General features: G+C 37.8%; 1 pseudogene; it reads left to right on the forward strand.

The window, feature by feature from the left end:
- Positions 1 to 1,999: 1,999 nt before the first annotated feature.
- Positions 2,000 to 3,248, forward strand: LOC144244339 (histone-binding protein RBBP4 pseudogene; annotated as a pseudogene).
- The last annotated feature ends 4,231 nt before the right edge of the window (positions 3,249 to 7,479 follow it).

Below are 7,479 nucleotides of genomic sequence, written 5' to 3' on the forward strand. Positions count from 1 at the left end.
TATGAGGACTTTCTCAGTTGCTACTTCTGCCCACAATGTTCTTCCTTATCTGAAACTTTCAAAAGTGATGCATCTTTCCACACTTAGCAAAATACCACCTCCTCAGTGGACCCTTCACTGAATATTCCCTACCATCCTGAAAATTCATTCATTTGGGCCACTTCATCAGTATATAATTCTACTTTGTATTCTGTAACTATAAAACTCAGCTATTTTTTTGAGGACTGAGGCTATCAAATGTATACTTATAACTTTAAAGGTGTATACCTATAAGATGTTTAATAGATGATTGTTGAATAAATGACATGAAAAAGAAAAACTCCTGAGAGCTCAGGGAAGCCTGGAACTTGGAGAAGAACCTTGGTGTTTCAAACAAGGCCACTTGGTGGCTGATGAATCAAGGCAAAAAAAAAAAAAAAAAATGGCATTGCTCAAACCACAAAAATAGGCCACTATCCTTATCTTGGCTAATATGATTCAGTGATGTTTCTTTTTCAATCATAGCTTTAGACTTTCTTTGTTCACCTTGTTTTCTAGATAAAAATAATGAATATACCCAACATGGAATAACCCCAATTCCTGACAGTATTCTATATAGAGCTGCTTCTTTGAATTCTTTTCAGAATCACCTAACAGAAGCCCAATTCCTACTCCAACACCCTCTAATGAGATGTCCCATCATTTCCCATTATTCAGTTATGTCTGTGTTCCTGCAAGTCTTTGGTTGAAGACTTTAAGAGAATGAATGAATGAATGAATGAATGAACTGACAAATGAACAACAGCTCTAATTTTATATTAGCCTAAAATTTCTGTGTATTCAGGGATGGCATTTTTCCCTCCATCTCAAATGTCTAGATTTAAATAGTCACAAAACAAACGTGGGATGAATTAAATAGCCTTGATTCTCTCACTGCCTTTGTCTTCCTACCTTCTCTGTAGGGATCACTTTGTGGGAGACTCAACTTCTGCCATTGCCACTGTAAATGCCCCTGCCCCCAGCATTGAGAATTCAACACTAGCAATTTCTATCTTCATTTATCGCAAAGGCTTGTCAAGTCGAAGTTACAAGCCTGAAGGCCTTTTTATTTTGCTTTCACGTGGCCAATATCCAAGAGAGTCATTTGGCCTCACAGTTTTTTTTGGTCAAGGTATACCTGTTTAAGTGTAATTTTAAGAACCTCCGCTCTTATCTTTTGGCTGCTGAGAAAAAGATCCCTTTTCTCTTAGTACTTCACATTTTCACAATATTGAAAAAATGTGAATGTTTGCAGGCACAGACTAAGCACCTGATTTGCTACTCATTTAAGAAAGCTAGTATCTAAGTCCTTTAGGGAGGAATTCTTCTTAGGACAAACTATTTGCGGAAACTATTTATTTCAAGCATGCATAAAGTTAATGACTCCCTATTAACAATATTTTATCAGGACATAAATAGCCCTCTATGAATGTGCCCCCTCTATTAGTAATATGATTATGAAACATACAGTTAACAAAACTAAGTTGCATGGTTATGTTTAATTATTGTTTTTGGAAACAAAGAGATAGATTTAAGTTATAAAGAACTGGCTTGAAATAAAAGGAAAAAAAGGTCCNGACATACAGTTAACAAAACTAAGTTGCATGTTTAATTACTGTTTTTGGAAACAAAGAGATAGATTTAAGTTATAAAGAACTGGCTTGAAATAAAAGGAAAAAAAGGTCCAAAATTGCAAGTATGTTGTATGCCCATTTGCCCTGCTCTCAACTACTGATACCTGTTAACATAGGTCTGTGTTTTGGTTTATGTTTTCCTTTTTGATAATTTGTATTCCAGCAGCCCAATAAGCTCTTCATGTACTTGAGGAAACAAACAAACAAAAGATACCAAACCACTTCCCACATGATGATGGCAGGATAATACCAAGAAGTGGACATAGAGGAGTAAGAATATGAAATTGTGGCTCATTGCCTCACCACCTCTCTGGCAATACTCTGCCCCGGGATCCCCCACAGCTGACAAGGAAGAAGCCTTTGGTGACACAGAAGAAGAAGGTGTGATCAAAGAAGAGTACAAGATATGGAAAAAGAACACCTCTTTATCTTTACGATTTGGTGATGACCCATGCTCTGGAGTGGCCTAGCCTAACTGCACAGTGACCTCCAGATGTAACCAGACCAGAAAGGAAAGACTTCAGTGTTCATCAGCTTGTCCTGGGAATGCACATGCCGGATGAACAAAACCACCTTGTGACAGCCAGGGTGCAGCTCCCTAACAATAATGCTCATGTTGACACTTCCCACTATGACAGTGAGAAGGGAGAATTTGAAGGTTTTGGCTCATTTAGTGGAAACATTGAAATAGAAATCAAGATCAACCATGAAGGAGAAGTAAACAGGGCATGCTATATTCCCCAGGACCCTTGCATCATTGCAAGAAAGACTCCATCCAGCAATGTTCTTATTTTTGACTGTACAAAGCATCCTTCCAAACTGGACCCTTCTGGAGAGCACATCCCAGACTTGCATCTCTGTGGACATCAAGAGGAAGGCGATAGGCTCTTTTGGAACCCAAATCTCAGTGGACACTTACTTAGTGCTTCAGATGACCATATGATCTGCCTTTGGGACATCAGTGCTGTTCCAAAGGAAGTTGTGGATGTAAACACCATCTTTACAGGGCATACAGCAGTAGTAGAAGATGTTTCCTGGCATCTGGTCCATGAGTCTCTATTTGGGTTAGTTGCTGATGATCAGAAACATGTGATCTGCAATACTCATTCAAACAATACTTACAAACCAAGCCACTCAGTTGATGCTCACACTGCCAAAGTGAACTGCCTATCCTTCAGTCCTTAGCGTGAGTTCATTCTTGCCACAGGATCAGCCAACAAGACTGTTGCCTTGTGGGACCTAAGAAATCTGAAACATAAATTGCGTTCCTTTGAATCACATAAGGATGAAATATTCCAAGTTCAGTGGTGGTCTCAGAATTGTGGCTTCCAGTGGTACTGATCATGGACTGAATGTCTGGGATTTATATAAAATGGGAGAGGAACAATCTCAGAAGATGCAGAGGACAGGCCACCAGAATTCTTTATTCATGCTGGTCACACTGCCAAGACATCTGATTTCTCCTGGAGTCCCAATGAACCTTGGGTGATTTGGTCTATATCAGAAGACAATATCATATAGGGTTGACAAATGACAGACATTTGTAATGGTGAAGACCCTGAAGGAGGAGTGGATCCAGAAGGACAAGGGTCATAGATATATCTTCACTTCTTGTGATTTTAAACTCTCCTGTTTGTTCCCCTCAACCCTGAGATAGATTTAACACTGGTTTTGAGACACAGACTTGGTTTGGCTATTCCTCTATGATAGGTGCCATCAACACCCGAACAGAGGGTGTTTTCTAAATATTAACTGGGGGACTTGATTCAGTAAAACGACAGACTTAGATTTACATTTTCTTCAGGAATTTTCTAGAACAAAGGCCTAAAGTTTTCACAGAAAGGGGAATATTGTGTGTAGTAATTTTTTTTTCCTTAGAGTGAATTCCCAAGTTTTTCAGACTCCTATAAGTAAAGGCTAAAGTGAGGAAGGAATAGAGCCAAGTGAGGAGTTAATCCTTGACCACTGGTTTGATACCATCTCTATGTTGGGTGACCTATTTCACCAGCAGTCCTGTTACTTTCCATGACCAACTGTGTAAGTGCTTATAATGGAATAAATTGCTTTTCTACCTAAAAAGAAAAAAGAAAGAAAGAAACTGTGAATATTCAACTCTTTCTAACCTACAGAATTGACCTATGAATTCCATATGATTCAACTTAACGTAAGCCTAATTTCAATTGGTGCAGGAAGAAATGGGGAATTCTAGATAGATACTGGGTGAAACCTGAGTGCTGTTAAAAGGTGACAAAAGAAAAGAGGTACTTTGTGTTCTGTGTGGTGTATGAATCCGGGCATTTATGTGGGACAACAATACGAGTTATACAGTAAGTTCCTGTTCCTGGTGACCTGATGGCCAGCAGGGTAAGTAAATTACCAGCAGCCCTGCCTTACATCCTCTGTCTATTAGTGAGAACCAATAATACACCATCCCAGCTGGGGAGCTTTGAGAGTAAGGGCACACCGTTAGTAACGACTTCAGGAAAATGCTCCCAGTCTTGGACTGTTTGAGGCAAGTTCTCTGGGGTTACTCTGCTTTTCACAAATATCACTGCAAATGACTGATCATAAGACTTGTACTTGAGGCCTGGGGTCTACCTTCTTTTCAGTCTTGGTGAGTTTAATTGGGATGGACAGTAGGATACCATATTATAATAACTTCGTAATTCTTGACCTTATCAGATACAAAACCTCTTTTACAAAACACATGTGAATATTTTTTAAGGATAATAATACGCATTTTGATATTTCTTTATCATCCTGATATTGATTAAAAACTAGAGGCGTCTGGATGGCTCAGTCATTTAAGCATAAGACTTCGGCTCAGGTCATGATCTCACGGTTCGTGGGTTCAAGCCCCGCATCAGACTGCACTAACACCTGGGAGCCTGGAACCTGCTTCAGATTTTGTGTTTCCCTCTCTCTCTCTGTGCCTCCCCTGCTCACACCCTTCCTCTCTCTGTCTCTCAAAATGAATAAACGTTACAAAAAATGAAAAAAATAAAAATAAAAACTATAACTCACCCATACACACTATTCCAAAAAGCAATGTAATGCTTTCACTGAACTCTGAAAGAAAAACAAAAGAAAGCAAGTCATAATAATTCAGATATGATTCCATAAATAAATGCTTAGACTATCTGCACTACAGAGTAAAGTAAAAGGACCAAATATTTTCCACAATTTAGAAGAATAAGTTTGGGTTCAAGAAATGTTAAATAATGTTACACATAGAAAAACATAAATACAATAGCTACAAAAGACAACATAGTAATAAGATTAATCACTTGTCAATAAAAATATCATGAGTGATGTTATAGTCAGTGTCATGATTATCCAAATTCATGAATAAAACCTGGACAGTATTTCTATAAATCATAAACAAGGGCAGCTGGGTGGCTCAATTGATTAAGTGTCTGACTCTTGATTACGGCTCAGGTCTTGATCTCAGAGTAGTAGAATCTAGCCCCACGTCGACCTCTGTGCTGAGCAATGAGCCCGCTTAAGATTCTCTCCCACTTCCTCTTTCCCCCACTTGTGTGCTCTCTCTCTCTCTTTTCTTTCTCTCTCTCTCTCTGTCAAATAAAAAAACCCCATAAACAATCTTCTGTTAACATTATTGACTGTTATAGTCCTGGAAATTTTAGTGTGTATTAAATCCCTAAAAACTATTTTTTGCTTATTTATTCAGCAGATTCAGGTTCTAGTCCCTGATATTTACAAATAATTTTTTTTCCTACAGAATGTCTGGTGGGACATTCACATTTGTGTAGAATGTAGCATGTCACCCTTGTACAGAGCATCCAGAATCCCTGGCTCTTGCCCATTGGATGCCATATGTGCCTGTCAACTTTAATGACAATTAACATTGGCTCCACAAATTTCCAAACTCATGAATCCCACAATTTACCAAATACATTAACCTATGAACTGTCCTTGTTCCTTCTGATCACCAAGGAGGGAGTGAAATCAATGAAATGATGTGATAAGAAAGCCATTGACCATCCATACTGTATGGAAGTTAACATTTATGCGGCATCAATATAGCTTCAAAATTTAATCAGGTCAGTGGGAAATGTCAGAGAGACTAGTTGGTTTAGAATCCTTTCAGAGGAAAAGAAAAGTTGTGTAAGCATTTTGATTACTTCTGTGTACCCCAGCCATTGAGTGAGTCTGTTGTTATTGAATTATTTTTGCCATACTTCAATAATCATATTGTAAGAATGGAGCTTTGTTGGGGTGTCTGGGTGGCTCAATTGATTAAGTGTCCGACTTCGGCTCAGATCACGATCTCACGGTTCATGGGTTCCAGCCCCGCATCCTGCTCTGTGCTGACAGGTAGCTTAGAGCCTGGAGCCTGCTTCAGATTCTGTATCTCCCTCTCTCTCTGACCCTCCCCGGCTCACACTGTCTCTCTCTCTCTCTCTCAGAAATTAAAAAAAAAATTAAAAAAAAAAAAAGAATGAAGCTTTGTTCCAGGTGGAAGAGAGCTTTTAGCAGTGGAGTTTATAGGATCAAAACTGTGTTTCCACTTTTTAAAAACTTAGTGTTAGATATTGAGATACTGCTCCAAAAATGTCACACAAAGTTTTACTCCCAGTTTTCTGAGGCAGCACACTTGGACTGTACGATTCAGCTACCTTATACTTCCAGTTTTAAAAGACCACTGATGTTAACTTAGAGTCTAAATGTGCATAAAATAGATCAAGTCAGTCGATCTTATTTACTGTATACAGTAATAAGCAATATACATAAAATATGTAGGCATATTTACATTTATTTTAGTTATTCTTTAACACATTTAAAATACGTTCATGCAGAACTACTAATTTCAATCTATGTTTTAATTCAGTAGAGTAATTTTTCTTTCAGTATTCTGAAAATGACAAATTGGGTATCTTACGTTCAACAAATCAAAGAAAAAATGCTCAAAATGTCGTTTTCTGAAAGTATAAATGTCTGCAGCTTTCATATTCTTTGGCTTTCCAGAAATTCTCATTCCCTTCCCTTGAGCACTGTCAGTCCATAAGGACCTTGAGTGGTAATCCCCTTTTGTACTCATCACTAATTTTAGATCATAGAGCCTTGTTCTTGTGAGATGTATCAATAATTACACATGATTGCTATCTTCTGTGATTCATTAATAAAACAATACCATCTATTTGGTTTACATTTTCAGATGGACCTTTTGTTTCCTAGGTGAGGTTAACTCTTACTCTCTCAGTTTGCTTTCTTGTGAAATGAAGGACAGCAATGACTATAAAACTCAGTTGTATCATTTAGCATCTGAAAATGTGAGCACATCACATGGGCAACACAGAGATGTTTGTATGACAAGAACAATTTTAAATGGCTAGTTTTATGGAGATATGGACATAACATGAAGAAATATCCCTCAAGACACTTCTTGGAAAATGTGAGTTTCCTTGTTTGGCCACATAGTTGTAAAGTATTGATAGCTGACAGAAGTCTTTCATATCAGTGATCTTAATCTCATCTTATAACCCTAAGAGATGCCATGTTTCTCTGTAGTTATATAAAGGAAGACTATTACATGTGCTCTCTTTGAGAGAAACAAAAGATTTATGGAAATGTTTCAATGGGACTATTAAAAGAAACCTTTAAAGACTCAGTGGACTATTTCTTTCCTAAAATAACAAAACACCATCTGTCAGACAGAATTTGTGTGGAGAGAGGATAATAACTTCATTTACTAGATACACCAGGAGAACTGATAAATCTTCTTGAGGTCATGGATGTTTTTTGGAATAGTTTCAATTTAAATTTTATTTGTGAAGATGGCTGTCAGGAGGCATGTTGGAGGCAG

This window comes from Crocuta crocuta, unplaced genomic scaffold (genome assembly GCF_008692635.1).
Source record: "Crocuta crocuta isolate KB4526 unplaced genomic scaffold, BGI_CrCroc_1.0 scaffold18, whole genome shotgun sequence".
Lineage (NCBI taxonomy): Eukaryota > Metazoa > Chordata > Mammalia > Carnivora > Hyaenidae > Crocuta > Crocuta crocuta.